At 33.9% G+C, this 19,769-nt stretch overlaps 1 pseudogene; it reads left to right on the top strand.

Annotated features, from left to right (window-relative positions):
- The window catches only part of LOC110659958 (probable aldo-keto reductase 2), a 37,291-nt pseudogene extending 17,728 nt beyond the window's left edge, over nucleotides 1–19,563 (top strand).
- Nucleotides 19,564–19,769: the final 206 nt, after the last annotated feature.

The following is a 19,769-nucleotide window of genomic DNA, read 5'->3' as shown; positions in this document are numbered from 1 at the left end:
TTCATACAATCTTGACCCTTCGGGAGACAGAAATTTACACGGGTCCATATCCCAAATTACACGGACCGTATAATATCTCTAGCAGAATAGCTGAGAGATAGAAGGTTACACGGGGCTCCTTGAATTTTACATGGGCCGTGTAACATATCCAATAAAGTAACCCGAGAGACAGGAAGTTACACCGGTTTCATAGCTGATTTACATAGGCCATGTACTACGATAGATTTTGAAAATTTTGGGAAAAAATTTACACAGCCCTACATGTCGGGACCCGTGTAGTGATACACGACCCGTGTATTTCATCGTAGACGTAACTCCTGGGGTGCAAAACGCGCGAAACGAAGAGTCTTAATGGCTCTTTAAATACACCCCTTGCATTAAAACCCTTCATAAATACAAAACCCTTCATCTACTCCCTTCCTAGCCTATAAAAACCTCTCAAATCTCATCTCCCTTCACCAAAATCATACTCTTCTCCTTCCCAAAAACACACTAATGGCTCCTGCGAAGAGATCTGCAAGGAGGATCGGCTCTTCTTCAAGACAAAGAGGAGAATCCTTACCTTCTCCACCCCAGCCTCCAACCCAACGCCCAAGAACGAGGGTAGCCACTCCCCAACGATCTCAACAAGCCCCTCCCCCACAATAACCATAGCCACAACCCACTCCACAACCTAAAATCTCTATTTCTTTGGGATTTCGAGATGATGCCCACAAAGCAATGTGCACCCGACTTCATGCCCGAAAAATATCTTCCATCAAATACATAGATTTTTCGCTTTTAGATCAACTTGGGTTGCAAGAAGAAATCAATAGGCTACTTGATAGCATTGGGTGGATAAGGTTCACCCAACTCCAATTTTCGGCTTACAAAGACACAATGCTAGAATATTTGGGTAGCTTCAAGGCCAAATTATGGCCCACCGATAGGGAAGACTGGGGCAGAATTGAGTTTCACCTACTTGGTGTAGACCAGGTAATGAATATGGACGAGTTTAATGCCATCTTTGGCTTTGACAGTACTGGCCACTAAGAAATCCCAAGGAACCGCATGCTATACAACAATATCAACTTTTGGGATTCTATTGCACCAAACACAGAGCCCTACAACTGCAGCAAATCCAAATCAACGTGCATCACTAGTCCAGCATTGCGATACATGCATCGGTTCGCCGCCCTCACCATCATGGCCCGTGGCGATAGCCTTGGCATTTTCAACACTAGTGAGCTATTTTTCCTATGGTGCATGGTCACCGGGTAGTAGTGTAGCACTGGCTTTTTCTTGTGCAACCATCTCCGATGCCTTTGCCATCAGCCTACCAGGCACATAGTGCTTGGAGGCCTTGTCACCACTATTGCCCTCCAGTTCGGCTTTGTTCTAGGACATCATAGACTGCGCTTTGTTACTGGAACATCGAGAATTGATCAAACTATCTGCATATCCATGGGGATATAAAAGAAGGTGGGCAACAAATGCTACTTGGTGGATGCTGAAGGAAACACCATCCCTCGGAGAGACGAGGCAAGGGAGGGACCCGGTGAGACTTCACAGCCTCAAGAAGAAGGGCAAGAGTAGATGTTCAAAGAGTCCCCTGTCCGAGTGCCTCCATACACATCACCGCCGACAGACTCAGTCCCTTTATACCTACAACACATGGAGACCACAATATACGGCAGGATGCGAGCTCTTGAGGACAGCCTCCAGTAAGCACACAACAACCTGGACATTCTAATGGACAAGCTAGATGAGGAGGATGAGGAGGAAAAGGAGCAAGGATCACTAGCATCACCATCATCATCATCATCGAAAGCCTTTTAGAGATAAGACTATAGGATAGGATCTTTATTATAATATCTTACATGCCCTAGTCCTAACTTGCAACCATAGGTCTCTTTTATTTGCTTTATGTTCAAAAATTTTCCATGCTTAATAAATATTATGCTTCCTTAAAATTTTTGTATGCTTGATCTGATTTTGCATATTATATTGACATTGAGGACAATGTCTGGTTTGAGTTTTGGTTGGGGGGGGGGGGGGGGGGGATACATTTGCACTTGCATATCATTACATGCACATCATTGTATTGTTTAAATTCAGCTACATTATTCTTGTGTATCAAAATTTTTGAAAATTTTTGGATTGTAAATTGTGAAACTTAGAACTATAACCAAATTTTTTGTAAGCTAATAATTGGACTCCACGGGATAGAGGAATGAACGTATCTAGATGGGCAAAAAGGGATTCTAACATGTTATTTGTGAAGAAGCTAATCTCTTTTATGGAACTAGACTAGCTAAACCTCTTCATAACTATTAATCTATCACATTGAACTTGTAAAATTAGGAGAACAAATTTTGAAACACAAGCAAACTCAAAAATTGCCTCACTAGCTCTAGAACATATCTCCCAGACCTATCGAGGCGAAATCCTAGCATATGTTTGATGAAGAGATGATTAAGGCATTCTTTGATATAGCCTTACTAAGCCTTAGCCACCCCTAAATTAAAATGTATATCCTTTGTAGCCAACTTGAAGCCTATGTTCATCCCTTAAAATTTATTGCTTACCCATGTTATTCATCTAGCCCCTAACCTAAACAACTACCATACCCTTTTGAGGAAGAAAAATGCATAAAGAAAATGAAGAGAGGATGTGGAACTCAAGAAAAAATGCGAGTGTGCAATTGAAGCCAAAGAAAAATTTGCCTTTCTAACTCAGCAAAAGCAATGAGTTTGAGGGAGAGGACAAAAAGGAAAAAGAAAAGAAGTCTCGAGATAAGTGTCATGGAAGCATGCTTGACAATATAAAAAGCCAAAAGCCTTTCCTCTCCACATAAAATATGTAGAAACGAACTCAGTATACTTGGATTTTATGCATACATGCTATCCTCATATTTGCATTCCCTAAAAACCTTTCATTGGCAACCAAGTTTATCCCTCTAGCCCCATTACAACCCTTTTAAAGACCTTTTGATCTTTTGAAAAAGCACATGCTACATTAGTAGAGATAGAAAATTGAGATATGTCTATAGAGTTAGAATTGAAATACTTCATCTCAATTACTTACGAAAAAGGCAGATTTGGGAGAGTTAGTGTTTCTTAATTTTATCTCAATAAAACAGGTTGTTTGTGGCTTATTAATGGTCTTGTATAGAGGAATAATTAGCTAAAACACCATGAAACGAGGTGAAGTTCCAAACAGGCAGCTGTTAGAACCCTTATGCCTTGAAAGAGGGGAGTTGGTATGAAGGTTGGAGAAGTTCAATTCTATGCTTATTAAATTGATGGTTGTATTCCTAAGTATCCCCTGAAATGTGCTTTAAAACAGAGTTTTGTTTTGCTTAAGGACAAGCAAAAGTTTGAGTTTGGGGGCATTTGATACACTTGAATTGTATAGATGTTTTTGAACACATTTGTATTCTAAATCATAGCATTTAGGCAAGTATTTTCATGCATAGTAGTTGATTTCATTAGTTTTCATAAATTCTGTTGCCAAGCCCTTAATTCCATATTTTCTGCATTATTTCAGGTGTTTAGGTGAAGCTCCAAAGGATGGGAGTGTAAAGGAAAGCTTGGAGAGGTAAAAAGACAAAGAATTGCTGCTGATACAAAGTACACGAGGCGTGTAAACCAAGCGCCAGACACATGTAAGTCTCTGTTGGGCTCAAGCTTGAAGAACCTTATGGGAACAACAGTACACGGCCTGTGTAATCATGCTCGAGTAGTTGGCACAGACCCGTGTAACTCTCTGTGCCAAAACAAGACCATGCGATTCTCCTCCAGCAAGTTACACGGCCCTACTTTACGGGACCCGTGTAGTGACACACGGGCTGTGTACTATGCTGCAGCCTATTTTCTGACTCGAATTCCCCTCTTATTTTCTGATTCGAACGAGACTCCTAAAGCCTTTCGGACTCACAATGACCTAACCCTAGAGCAACCAATATAAATAAAAAAGAAAACATTAGGAAGAGAGGTCGGTCACTGTCATCGGGACTGCTGCTGAAGGTTACAGTTGTCGGGCTCTACATCAGTACCAAAAGAAGTTTCCCAGCTGAAGCTCCACAAGATCAAAGCTGCAAACTCTCTTTGGTTTCTTCATTTCATCTCCTTAGACAGATTTTTACTATTTATTTTTTTTGCATAACTCTCTTTTTATTGTTTTTACTTTTTATCATGACATTTGCTGAACTCACCATAAGTGAGTAGTTTTCTTATTTTGGATTTGGGAGAGTAGCTCTTGTAATTATTATTATGGATGAACACTGAGTTTTATTTATTTTTCTTGATTTAATTTCTTGCGATCTTAATGCATGCTATGTGTTGGTACCCACTTAGTTATGATTGTAGATGTTAATTGAAGGATTGAAAGGTGAAGATTAACATTAGAAAATCAAGATCTTGAACCTAAGAGTTCTGACCTAGACATAGGCTGATACCTTTGTGGAACCTAAAAATTGGTCAAAGGTCTTAAAGGATTTTAATTAATTTGATCACCACGAAATTAGGGTTCGAGTTAATTAGAATACACCCTAGATGCCTTGAGAGAGGATTTAAGATAGCTTAAGACTGATTTCCATCAAGGAAAACGATCATCAATTAAGTAAATAAACGAGATAACATCTCTAGTATGATTCAAGTGTGAAATCTTAATTCCAGAATTGCTTCAAATAAATCATTTCGTTTTAAGTTTACCATTTTAGTGTTTAAAGTTAACAAACTTCATTCCCTAAGTACTCAAAAGCCTAGACAGTCAAGATTTCTATGTAGATTGGTACTTCCTAAACAAAATTCCTCGTGGGAATGATACTCTACTTATCACTTTATTACTTGTTAGCGATACGTACACTTGCGGTGATTGCAAAATAGAAAAACAAGTTCTAACTAGATACTTACCTAAAATAGATGACAAAAACTGTAACACCCTCATTGTAGCAATTCCGTACATTCTACTATTCCGGTGACCGGTGTCGGTCTAGATAGCTAGAACTTCTAGAAAAATATTTAGACTAGAGTGAGGAACTCAAATAATGATAAGAAAAATTTAGGAAAGATTTTAGAAATAAAATACAACCAAGTTAAACAAGCTGGTGCCCTAGCGATGGATAACTTAGTGGGAAGTTGCAGTCTTCACAGCTAGAAGCCCTAAACCCAGTGAAAAATTCATGAAATAATTTTTGAGACTCCAGAGGAGAGTCATTGAGGTTTCTATGGCATTAGAATGCTAAGAAAAGGCTTAGAAAAATTTTTAGATCGGTACAGATGATTTCAGCTTAATAAGCCATACGGAGAGCATTTTGGTCATTTCGTCTTCAGAGATGATTTTTGGCCGACTTGTCCAGTTAAGTAAATAATTATTATGACATAAAATATGAATAAATATTACTAAAAATTTATTTAAAAATGAGTAGAAAAGCAGGAAAATGAAAAAGAAAGAAATGTTAATTATTACATCATGCTTATGTAATTAAAAGGTACTCCACCAATCATACTTAGACAACACACTTAAGAGATATAAAAGAAACAAATTAAAACTAATTTGTGTCATCTTCTTCCATTTGGATTAGCCTTGGCCGGAAACCCTCCTCATGCTCTCTTCTTCCATTTTTGCTTACCCAAGCTTCTTAACCTTAAATTCTTTCCATCTTTTTCATAAGTCTCAACACTAAAAATAATTCTTAGATCTTCCTAGAGTGGTTGGCAGCCAAGAAAGAGTTAGAAAGTGAAAGAAAAATTGAAGTTAGCTAAGGGAAATTCTGCACACAAAGGTTAGTGCGATATTCTTTGCTTTTACATTTTTCTAAACATGAATTTAAGCTAAGTTAAGTTGAAAATTTGATAAAAAAATTGAATTAATGAGGCATGATTATGTTCTATGAAATTTTGGTAGCCTTCACATGAGTTAGGGTTAGGAGAATTCTTTGATTTAAAGTGACATACTAGCTGCCCCTAGTATAAATTATATGATTAGTATAGCAAATTAGGAGTAAGATACATGAATTGGAGGCTTGGTCAATTAGGGTTAGGGTTTTGAAATTTAATTTTGGGGGTGGATGAAAATGGACATAAACTAAAGTTGTAATGGTCAATTAGTGACCATTTTGCTATGATTAATGAGTAATTGAAGTGATTAGTGCCAATAGAATTGAGGATAGAAATGCTGTCCAATGTGCTCTGCAGGTCTATATGTGAGTCCAGCATGTTTGGGCAGCTATAACTTGGGTTGTGTAGATTCAATTGGTGCAAGGTTAATTAGACATAAAATTAGACACATAATGGCACAACTTTGATGAAGGAACCCTGTCTAGAAACCAAACTTAGGATGCCCTAAAAATTAACCAAATCCGGGTAACACACATTCTGCCTGGGCAAAATGACCAAAAGAACAGTGTTCATTCATTTTGTCATAACTCGCTGTAGAAATGTCCAATTAACCTGAAATTTATATCAATGGAAATCTTAGACAATTTAGGACAACTTTTATGAAGGACACAATTCCAAAGTTTGACTAGAACTTAATGAAATTTCCCACCAAACTCAGGACACCAAAACTGGCATAATGGATTCTGCCCAGAAATTCTGGGTACTGCCCTATCCGGCCAGTAATGGTATTTAAGCCATAACTTGAGCTACAAAACTCTAATTGGAGTGATTCAAAAAGAAAATTAAAAAAGACACAATAAGGAACAACTTTGGTGAAGAAAAGTTAGCCCAGTTTCCACTGTAGAATTGTCCAATGGAACAGTAAACTTAAGTAATCAAAACTAAAAATTTAGAAATGCATCTAGGGGACTTTAAATTGCAATTGGCAATTAATACTAACAAATGTAAAACTCAAAATGTGGGATCTTGGTGTAATTAGAATTAACATATCCATTAAGTATGAAAAAGTCAACATTTTGGTTATGTAGTAAGGTGAATAGTAATCAAAATGATTAGCAAATTAAGATGAAGACGTAGAACCAATTCTAAGCTTAAATGCAATGCTTAGAATTGTATGACAAATGCGGACTATGCATCTTAGTCAAGATTGTTAGAGGCAAATTAAGGCCATAAAATTGAAATCCATGAGATGTTTATGGATTGCTTGAAACATGAAAAGTAAGTCACCTAATTGATGTGAATAGGTAGTTAGGGATTATATGCCTATCACAAATAGAATTCATAAAATATTAGTAATTCAACTTGAAATATAAAATTTGTAATTAAATAAGTAGATTTTCGAATGTATAAATGAGAAAGGAAAAATATTTTGAATATAATGGTACATGTGAACCATTGTTTTGAAATGTGATCATTATGGATAACATAATGAATATATAAATTACGATGAATGCATAAATTATGTAAATATTAGACTTAGAGATTTATGTTTCTATTATGAAAAAGATTAAAATGCTAGAAATTATAATTAGAACCTATAATGAAATAATGATACTTATGAACAGTTAATGGTACTATGTGCTCATGTATCGCCTAGACATGTGTGTCATATTGGATAGATTGGTATGCCAATAGGATATTGTTTAAGCAGTACTGCGAAAGGCTTTATGCTTGTATTCATGACTTTATGCCTGTATTCATGGCTTTATGCCCGTATTCATGGCTTTATGCCTGCACCCATGGCTTTTATGCCCGATTATGTGTTATCATGGCTTTTTAGCTGTCACACCTTACCCCTCTGTAAGGCATAACATGATCCCGTAGAATACGTAATGAACTATCAAACTTCACCTACCGATAACTCATTAAGTACCCTACAAGGGATTTTAAAACAATTTTCTTACTTTTGATAAGTGGTGAGCATTTTCTAATAAGTACTTAAAACATTTAGTTAAAATTAAAACTAGTTAATATTTTTGGCCCATTTTATTTTTACGCAAATTTTATAAAAATTTTGACAGAGTTCCCTCTGTATTTTGAGAAAACAGTTCTTCAAATACCTGTAAAATGCACTTCTAAAAATTTTTCTCAATAACTGCTTCAATTTCATACTCAATCTCAATCAATTTCTCAACACATTTATCAACTTTCAAATTTCAAATCCACTATCCAATGATCATCAAAATACTAGCAATCCATTTCATTCAAATTAAATAAAATAGTTCCATTCATATTTCATTAGAAACAAAACAATTTAGATACATTATTACAAAATTTGCATTAAGAGAATTTCAAACTACAATATATATTACAACTTTATACAAATTTTATACAAACTGCTCAAGACCCATTTTTACATGTCCATACATTTATGTGCAATATATACATCAAAAGAAATATTTACAGTTAGGGTATAAATTATACCCGAAGACTTCAAGCTGAATGATCCTCAATCTTTAGCAGCTCAGTCTGCTGCTCCTCTGGTATCTAAATCTATGACAGCAATAAAAGCTATCGCTGAGTACTAGGACTCAGTGGTGCACAACATACTAAAATAATCTTTATACAAAACTTAAATCACATTTATTCAAAATTTGAACTGAGCATGCGAGTTAAACACAAAACATAATTTATGAGGTTTTAATCCCAAACAATTTCTTTTTGAAGTATCAAATCACATTTCATAAAACCCACAGTTAGATCATGCCATTCGAAACAAATAGAATCTCAATCGCCAGAGGCTAAAGAGAAATCACATCACAAGGCTAGCTAGCTCAAATATATGGATATCGATTCATATCCTCTTGTACTGGCACACCTCAACACTTCTCCAGAGAAGGAATCAAAATTCGAAACTAATTACCCCCACTAGTCATGCTAGTGAGGTGTTCAAATATATGGTCATGACACTGTGGTTTCAAAACTTATCTTAACAATTTGCTAAACATTGTCATTTCAATATACATAATAACTTTCAACAATTTAAATCAAACATCATAAGAATGCCATAATCCAATATTTCACATTATTCAAAACAGTATGCAAAAGATGATTATAAAAAGTACACGTTGTGCACAAACCTCAAGCGAGTCGCCTCTTGGCCTTGACTCGGTTCCTCGGGTTCCTTCCCGATATTCTTTTCAATTGAAACACACAATTTTACAATGTTTCAGTACTAGAACTTAACATAAATCCAAAATAAATTTAGCCTCATTTTTACCTAGCTCTAACGTGCTAAACTCGACGTTCTCGAAATTTTGTGTTTCGGGTTACTATTCACTACACTAATCAAGTCAAATTGTTGACTTTCTAAGGCTTAATAGGTATGGGAACTCCAAATTCACCCACATACCACATTTTGGTTACTAAACTTGCTGGTTTTAGTCATTTTCTCAAAACTTAGGTCTTTTAGGCAAAATTGCCAAATTTTTAGTTTTGGAGTCCTAAGTTGCACTGTTTCATTGGTCATTTTACTGTTGAAATTTGGCAAAACTTCCTTCATAGAAAATGTTCCCTATTGTCTTAAGTATATTCTCCTTTTTGAATCACCCCAATTGGAGTTTTGTAGCTCAAGTTATAAGCAAATTACATTTACTGTTTATGCTACAGAATTTTGGTTCTGCAGATTTGTTGATCCAACTTTGTTCAGCAATTTGATCAAGTTAAGTCCATAATTTGGTCTAATTTTCTTCATATGAAATGTTCTACTATGTCTTAGGTTTCCATCAGCTCAATAATCGCCTAAATCGTAGTTTTCTAGAGAGAGTTATAGCCATTGAAACTTTACTGTTCAAATGGAAAATCTGCAATCTGCAGATTCAGTGACCCAACTTTGCTCAGTAATTTGATTTGGTTAGTGGCATAATTTGGGTTTGTATTCCTCATAAAAGTTTTAGATCTATATCTCATCTAACTACTGGTAAAATTTCAAGTCATTTAGACCTTCCTAGCTCGAGTTATGACCAAATGAACAAACTCATTTGGTCAGTTTGTGCAGTGGCAGCCTGCAATTTTTCAACTTTGATCAATTTGTTCACTAGGTTTTAGTCACTTTTTGGGCATGCCTCCTAAATAAAAATTGTGTCATTTAGTGCCTATTTTCATCCCCAATTGGTCCCATTTCCATTGGATTTGTAAAATTTCATTTTTGGTCCCTCAAAGGGAATTTTGGTTATGCTGCCAACACATGACCTTATCCAATCCGAATTGTCTTTTAATTCCAACACTTCTAACACATCTCATTTGGTCACAAATGACCATTTTTCACTTCACATTAGGTCAAAGACACCATTTACAAATTTCTACAAACTTTTGCCTCAAAACCCTAGGTCTCAAACCCTAACCACTCTAATCCATTGCAATTAACTAATTCAAAGCATATAAACACAATCTTTCGACTTATTCAAGCATCTTAACATGTTTAACTCAATCAAACTCATGCAAATCACTCTCCCCTCCCTGCTGGACGAATTTCAGTTTAGTCCCTCACACATATTTTTTTTATTTTAAGTTTATTTCTATGCTCTTGATGCTATACATACACTAATTAAAGAAGTTTGCATTACTTACCTTGTTAGGTGTCTTTGAACTTTCACTTCCTCTCAATTTTCTTCAATTCTTTGATGACCAATCTTCCTCTCAAGTGATTAAATCAAGTTTTTGTGAAGCAAGTATGGGAGGATTTGGGGTTTAATGGTGATTTCAAAGCTTGAAGCAAGCTTTAATGGAGGTTTACAATGGTGAGGGAGAGAGAAACATAAATGGTGAGGAAGATGAGGCTTTTTACTTTTTTTTTTCTTTTCTTTTCTTTTGTTTTTATCCTTATGGAAGACTCAAAAATCCATTTAATTAATTTATTAATTATATGACTTATGGCATCATGCATGATATCATGCATGATGTCATCTTCCTACACCTTTTTAACTTTTTCATTTTCTCTTCTTTTTTTTCTATTAGTTCTTTAATTTAATTCTCGATTCCGAAATTTTCTTTTCTCGGATTTTATTTGACAGTTAGGTCAGGAGTCAGCTCTCGGGGTTAATTGACCAAATTGCCCTTCGCCGGTTCAACCCGGTTTGTAAATAATTCCATATTTCTTTCGGCTCCCTAACCTAATTATTTGACTGGCTTAACAGTTCTTTTTCGTGATTTTCTCTTTTCCACTGTGTTTATAAGGGTCCTAAGGACCGCGGCGTCACATTTTACGGTTCGAAATTTGAGTTTAAAAAGACTTCGCAGTCCTTCCCGAGAAGGTCACCCATCGCTGTAACTCTCAGCTCGTTTAACTTCTTCTGTTCTGTTTTTCTTATTTATACTCAACTAATTGAACATTACTAATTATTTGTGTTTATGGTTTATCTAGTTGTCTTAAGTGTTGTTCTAATCCCCTTAATTGTCCGAACCGACTCCGGTCACCGGAACAGTAAAATATACCAGGCTATACAAATGGGGGTATTACATTAGCCATTCTGACTGCATACGTGGTTGACGTTCCTCGTCCTATGGTATGACGGCCCGAGGCACCGCATTGTTCAGTGCTAACGACCCGTTATTCAGTTTAGTCAGCCTATCATAGGTTACTTAGGCAGTGAAATTTATTGAAATAAGTTAAGAATATTAGCAACTGAAAATATTAGCAATTAAATAAATGAGTAAGAATATTTAATTATTATGAAAGAATTGAGAATAAATGAGTAAGAATATTTAATTATTATGAAAGAATTGAGCGCTTTTGAAGAGGAATAAATTAGAACAAAGGATAGTTAATACTAGAAGTATTATATGAAATTAGATTAAATTCCAGAGTATCCAAATTTTGATCCATTTTTTTTATTGTATATTATTTTCTTGTTATATTATTGCTTCACTAAGCAGCAATGCTTAGCGCAATGGATTTGTTTCCTCGCGCAGGTACTGAAGGTAAAGCCCAACAAATATTAAATAGAAATTCTGAAGTTCTGATCTGCAGAAGTGTCTGAAGTATTCAAGGTTGTCACCTCCTCAGCAATACATGTAGATAGGACCCATATAGGTCATAATTTGTATGTTGTATAAAATGCTTAGTTATAGTATTGTAATGTAAATTATGGAAATATAATTAATAGGTATGTGATGTAAATTAATAAATCGGTTAATTCATATATGATTATTTTGTATATCATGTAATTTATAAATTTATGTCATTAGTTTGTACATTGTGTAATTCATGAAGATTTGAAAATATCGATATATGAATTAAACATGGAATGAGTTGAAAGAGTTAAATATGAAATGATTATGATGAGCAGGGATGCTATTTTTATTGTAAAATATTATTGAATTTCAAACAGGTAAATAGTGAAACACGTCAAATGATAATAAAATAGGAGAAACTCCGTTAGTTTCTCCGTCGAAAAATAATTGATATTAAAAGATAATAACTTGAAAATGATTAAAAGAATAAAGTAAGATAAGATAGGGTGCTTTGGCACCGAGTGTGACATGCCTAACTCGGCTACACTGTAGTCGGGTGAGAGGTATCATATTTATTGGTATCAGAGCACGGTTTAGGCATTCCTAGGCATAGATAGATGGAAAGGAATAATGTGCATAACATGCATTACATTCATATGAGTCAAAATGACACTAATACAGATCTGTTTTCTCTATTAAGGTGAAGAAATAAAGAAGTAACAGATCCTCGACTATTTACACAGAGTAAATTTCGAGGACGAAATTTTTGTTAGAGGGGATGAATTGTAACACCCTCACTGTAGCAATTTTGTATATTTTATTATTTCGTTGACCAGTGTAGGTCTAGACAGCTAGAACGTCAGAAAAAATATTTAAACTAGAGTGAGGAGTCATAAATAACTCAAATAATGGTAAGAAAAATTTAGGAAAAATTTTAGAAATAAAATACAACCAAGTTAAACAAGCCGGTGCCCCAGCGATGGGTAACTTAGTGGGAAGTTGTGGTCTTCGCAAGTAGAAGCCCTAAACCTAGTGGAAAATTCATGAAATAATTTTTGAGACTCTAGAGAAGAGTCATTGAGGTTTCTATAGCATTAGAATGCCAAGAAAAGGCTTAGAAAAATTTTTAGATCGGTACAGACGATTTTATCTTAATAAGCCAAGCGGAAGGCATTTTGGTCATTTTGTTTTCAGAGATGATTTTTAGCCGACTTGTTCAGTTAAGTAAATAATTATTATAACATAAAATGTGAATAAATATTACCAAAAATTTATTTAAAAATGAGTAGAAAAGCTAGAAAATGAAAAAGAAAGAAATGTTAATTATTACATCATGCTTATGTAATTAAAAGGTACTCCACCAATCATACTTAGACAACACACTTAAGAGATATAAAAGAAACAAATTAAAACTAATTTGTGTCATCTTCTTCCATTTGGATTAGCCTTGGCCAGAAACCCTCCTCATGCTCTCTTCATCCATTTTTGCTTACCCAAGCTTCTTAACCTTAAACTTTTTCCATCTTTTTCATAAGTCCCAACACTAAAAATAATTCTTGGATCCTCCTAGAGTGGTTGGCAGCCAAGAAAGAGTTAGAAAGTGAAGGAAAAATTGAAGTTAGCTAAGGAAAAATTCTGCACACAAAGGTTAGTGCCATATTCTTTGATTTTACATCTTTTTAAATATGAATTTAAGCTAAGTTAAGTTGAAAATTTGATAAAAAAAATTGAATTAATGAGGTATGATTATGTTCCATGAAATTTTGGTAGCCTTGACATGAGTTAGGGCTAGGAGAATTCTTTGATTTAAAGTGACATATTAGCTGCCCCTAGTATAAATTATATGATTAGTATAGCAAATTAGGAGTAAGATGCATGAATTGGAGGCTTGGTCAATTAGGGTTAGGATTTTGAAATTTAATTTTGGGGGTGGATGAAAATGGGCATAAAATAAAGTTGTAATGATCAATTAGTGACCATTTGGCTATGGGTAATGAGGAATTGAAGTGATTTGTGCCAATCGAATTGAGGGTAGATATGTTGTCCAATATGCCCTGCAGGTCTGGATGTGAGTCCAGCATGTTTGGGTAGCTATAACTTGTGTTGTGTAGGTTCAATTGGTGCAAGGCCAATTGGACATGAAATTAGACACATAATGGCACAACTTTGATGAAGGAACCCTGTCCAGAAACCAAACTTAGGATGCTCTAAAAATTGACCAAATCTGGGTAACACACATTCTGCCTGGGCAAAATGACCAAATGAACAGTGTTCATTCATTTGGTCATAACTCGGTGTAGAAATGTCCAACCTGAAATTTATATCAATAGAAAGCTTAGACAATTTAGGACAACTATCATGAAGGACACAATTCCAAAGTTTAACCAGAACTTAATGAAATTGCCCGCCAAACTCAGGACACCAAAACTGCCAGAATGGATTCTACCTAGAAATTCTGGGTACTGCCCTATCCAGCCAGTTATGGTATTTAGGCTATAACTTGAGCTACAAAACTCTAATTGGAGTGATTCAAAAACAGAATTAAAGAAGACACAATAAGAAACAACTTTGATGAAGAAAAGTTAGCCCAGTTTCCACTGTGGAATTGTCCAATAGAACAGTAAACTTAGGTAATCAAAACTGAAAATTTAGAAATGCATCTAGGGGACTTTAAATTGCAATTGGCAATTAATACTAACAAATGTAAAACTCAAAATGTGGGATCTTGGTGTAATTATAATTAACATATCCATTAAATATGAAAAAGTTAACATTTTGATTGACTAGTAAGGTGAATAGTAATCAAAATGATTAGCAAATTAAGATGAAGACCTAGAACCAATTCTAAGCTTAAATGCTTAATTGTATGACAAATGTGGACTATGCATTTTAGTCCAAATTGTTAGAGGCAAATTAAGGCCATAAATTTGAAATCTATGAAATGTTCATGAATTGCTTGAAACATGAAAAGTAAGTCACCTAATTGATGTGAATAGGTAGTTAGGGATTATATGTAATTACATAAGTAGATTTTTGAATATTAGTAAAATATTAGTAATTCGAATAGAATTTATAAAATATTAGTAATTCAACTTGAAATATAAAATTTGTAATTACATAAGTAGATTTTCAAATATATAAATGAGAAAGGAAAAATGTTTTGAATACAATGGTACATGTGAACCATTGTTTTGAATTGTGATCATTATGGATAACATAATGAATATATAAATTATGATAAATGCATAAATTATGTAAATATTAGACTTAGAGATTTATGTTTCTATTATGAAAAAGATTAAAATACTAGAAATTATAATTAGAACCTATAATGAAATAATGATACTTGCAAACACTTAATGGTACTATGTGCCCATGTATCGCCTAGACATGTATGTCGATTGGATAGATTGGCATGCTGATAGGATATTGTTTTAGCAGTACTGCAAAAGGCTTTATGCCTATATTCATGGTTTTATGCTCGTATTCATGGCTTTATGCCTGCAACCATGGCTTTTATGCTCGATTATGTGTTATCATGGCTTTTTAGCCATTCTGACTGCATACGTGGTTGACGTTCCGCGTCCCATGGTATGACGGCTTGAGGCACCGCTGTGTCCAGTGCCAACGACCCGTTATCCAGTTTAGTCAGCCTGTCATAGGTTACTTGAGCAGTGAAATTTATTGAAATAAGTTAAGAATATTAGCAACTGAAAATATTAGCAATTAAATAAATGAGAAAGAATATTTAATTATTATGAAAGAATTGAGCACTTTTGAAGATGAATAAATTAGAACAAGGGATAGTTAATACTAGAAGTATTTTATGAAATAAGATTAAATTTCAGAGTATCCAAATTTTGATCCATTTTTTTTATTGTATATTATTTTCTTGTTATATTATTGCACCACTAAGCAGCAATGCTTAGTGCAATGGATTTGTTTCCTCGCGCAGGTACTGAAGGTAAAGCCCAGCAAATATTAAAAAGAAATGTTGAGTTCTGATCTGCAGAAGTGTCTGAAGTATTCGAGGTTGTCACCTCCTCAGCAATGCATGTAGATAGGGCCCATATATGTCATAATTTGTATGTTGTATAAAATTCTTAGTTATAATATTGTAATGTAAATTATGGAAATGTAATTAATAGGTATTTTATGTAAATTAATAAATCGGTTAATTCTTATATGATTAATTTGTATATCATTTAATTTATGAATTTATGTCATTAGTTTGTACATTGTGTAATTCATGAAGATTTGAAAATTTTAATATATGAATTGAACATGGAATGAGTTGAAAGAGTTAAATATGAAATGATTATGATGAGTAGGGATGATATTTTTGTTGTAAAATATTGTTGAATTTCAAACAGGTGAATAGTAAAACACATCAAATGATAATAAAATAGGAAAAACTCTGTTAGTTTCTCCGTCGAAAAATAATTGATATTAAAAGATAATAACTTGAAAATGATTAAAGGAATAAAATAAGATAAGATAGGGTTCTCCGGCACCGAGTGTGACATGCCTTACTCGGCTACACTGTAGTCGGGTGAGGGGTGTCACAAAAATATTCTATTTTTTAATATATCTAGACCTGTATGATTATTTCATTTTTGGAAAGCAATTTAGCTGTCTCACAGCTTATGGTTGCATGGGTGTGCCAGATACTGAGTATATAACCTGGGATTGTGCTTTGACTTCTTGGATAAAACGATTGTGGGAACTGACTCTACGATACATTGCTTCGTCAATCTTATGAATAACAAGTAATTAAAGGCAAGTGAGCTGGAATTGAATACTTTGATTGCTTAAAAGGAAAGTACAAGGCTTGAAATTAAATGCAAGAGCTTTGAAAAAATAAAAGACTGATAAAATAAAGATAAAAAACTGCTAAAGTCTGGTTGAGTTATTGTTGTTTGATGTTGTTGGGGGGTCTTTCACATTGCAGCATATCTTACTCTTATAGCTTTTCTTGCAAGTACCTAGAAGACTTTGGAAGACACTTTATCACATTCTACAATTACCAATAGTTACCTATCCACTCCTTGGAACTGTTTGGAACCACTTAGAACAACTACCAACTTCCTTCTTTTAGATAACTATCCAATAACCACCAAATCTTTAATTATTTATTATTTTAGGCCATAGATTAATTAAATTAATAAAATAAAATAAATTGAATTAATTTCACAAAAAATTAATTTAATTAATTCTTAGGCCTAAAAATAAATAATAAATTAATTATTTTTGGTGTAACACCATAGAGATAGTGTTGAATGATGATCAAAACTTTTGCATTTCTAGGCTTGATTGGATTGAAATTTGTTTTATTGCAACACAATGGTTCATTGTTTGAAAATATAGAAATGCTACACTATGGTGTGCAGTAAAATTTTGTGAATGATCTTTTCTTATTAGATGCAAAAATTATTACTCTTATTATTTATGCTTTGAATCAAAATTCACTTACTTTTGGCACTCTTAATTCTTCTTTCCTTTTGTCTTGTCATGATAAGGGAACTCAAGAAACCAGTTGAAGAGGGTAAAATAAAGTATATAGGTCTATTTGAATCCTTTGCCTCAACAATCAGACGAGTTCATGTTGTTCACCCTATAACAGTCATGCAGTTGGAGTGGTCTTTATGGTCAAGAGATATGGAAAAAGAGATTGTTCCTACATGCCGGTGAAACATCAATAATAGAAAAATTAATTGTTTATGGAGTTCAAAATGAATAAAAATCTATCATGTTTATAAAGCATATATTAATCCTAATTTTGATCTTATCCTTCTAATTCTTAGAGAACTTGGCATTGGTATTGTAGCATATAGTCCTTTGGCATGAGGATTCTTCTCATTAGGGCCTAAATTGGTTGAAACCCTTTCCGAGGGTGACTATTGCAAGGTTCTTAAATCTTTACTATTCTTTATGAACATATAAGTTCTATTTTACTTCTACATTAAGCATGTCAAATTTTCCTAACATCAACATTTAATCATTACATAAATTCAGGATTTTTACACAAGTTCTCCTTACATAGTCTTTTGTAGGTTACACAATGGTTACATAATGATCTGATTACATGTAGTAGAAAGCTTTGCATATCCAACTTATTAAGTTGCTTTTGTAGTCATAAACTTCTCATTAGTAGTTAACCAAAATTCACCTTTTTTATCCTTTCTAATTGGTTATATCCCCACCATTTGATTGCACATCATTGTTCAGATGGTCTAGATTTTTATGGTTTCACAAATTATGGAACTAATAATTCACAAACACTCTAGGTCTAGCAATTGAAATTTATTTTTTTACATTCTAAAACTTATCCAGATTTTATACTCAAATATTTACTACATTTCTTCTAAGCAGTTCAGTTTCTTATGGTTTATCAAAACTAGAGTCTAATTTTCTATGATGGTTTAATGTTTCCTTGAAGAAGCCTTAATTTGTCCTAACAAACAATTCTATATTCCCAAATTTTTTTTTCCAAATATATTAATGTTTAAATTAAATTAGAGGACAACACCTTATTTCTCTATTGCCTCAATCTGTTATTTTGGTTCTCATATGCACTGATCACTTTCATATTTAGCAATTCATTTACATTTTAAATTACTACTACTTGGGATATCAATTGGCCCACTTTGCTCTTGGACGAACTTGTTTAGAACACTATTTCTAGACTAGTTATACACTGCTATATTATTTTTATATGGTTTAAATTTTGGATATGTCTCTTAATTATAACTTGACTTGAAAACTTTGCTCTGCGACCCGATTGGGATAAAAAGTGAGATCTTTGGGCTCAGACCTAAAGCCCACCACTAATCTTATTGGATCGATATAACTATTAATATTCTAGTCGTTGTGGTAGAGTTATGAGATATTCGAGAAATACACTAGGATTAGGGTTTAAGAGTTCTAAGTGATTGTATCTTGCTATTTTGATGATAGTGGAACTTTTTCTCTTATCTTGCTTGTGAACGTAAACCTTACAGTCGAACCACATAAATCCTATGTTGTTTTTCTTTTCTTTTCTTATACTGTGTGATTGTGTAATTTTGTGTGTCTTAGATTTACGTGCCTGTTATAACATGCTACAATTTTGTTCACCTATCATATAAATTCAGTGAAAACAATAATTAGCTTGCTTAAACTAATGAAACCTGGACAAAATACCAAATCATGGTCATGAAGAATCTAGCTTATTTGAGAACATCTGCATCATCATTTACTGTTTTGCAATATTATGGGATAATTGGTCGTGTTACATCTACTATTTGAGAATTGTGTCCTGTGTCAAACATTGGATAGACTATGATACCTTGATTATTTACTTTCTGTTTTAGTAGACTTTCGATGCTGAGGAGTATTTTTGTTGTCACAGCATCGACCTAAGTTCCAACTTGAAAGTCTAGAGCACAATAAACAACTTTTTGAGTGAATTAATGAAATTGCAGCAAGGAAACAATGCATTCCATCACAGCTTGCACTGGGCTAGGTTTATCACCAAGGAGATAATGTATATCCCATTCCTAGAACTACCAAGGTAGAAAACTTCATCCATAATGTTGCAGCTTTGTTTGTAAAACTCACACCAGAAGACATGGCTGAGCTTGAATCCATTGTATTACCAAGTGTTGTGAAAGGTGATAGATAGGGAGACGACATGCTTACATACAAAAATTTTGACACTCCATCATTGTCTTCATGGAAAACTGTGTAGAGGCATATTTTTTCGCTCTTTTCTATTATTCCTTGCTATCTTTTCTTTTGTATTTTCATGGCTGTCTTTAAATCTGGAGAATCAAGATAAAAAGATTCAGAATTTGCTCGTAAGATCCTCTATCAAAACATTATCCTATATTCTTATTTTGAATTTGCATTTGACCTTCTGAAATCGTGGCATGAAATTTCCTTATCTATAATTAA

The sequence above is a fragment of the Hevea brasiliensis genome, chromosome 2 (assembly GCF_030052815.1).
Source record: "Hevea brasiliensis isolate MT/VB/25A 57/8 chromosome 2, ASM3005281v1, whole genome shotgun sequence".
Taxonomy (NCBI): Eukaryota; Viridiplantae; Streptophyta; class Magnoliopsida; order Malpighiales; family Euphorbiaceae; genus Hevea; species Hevea brasiliensis.
Note: the sequence above shows the minus strand (reverse complement) of the source record. Positions and strands in the feature narration are given on the sequence as shown.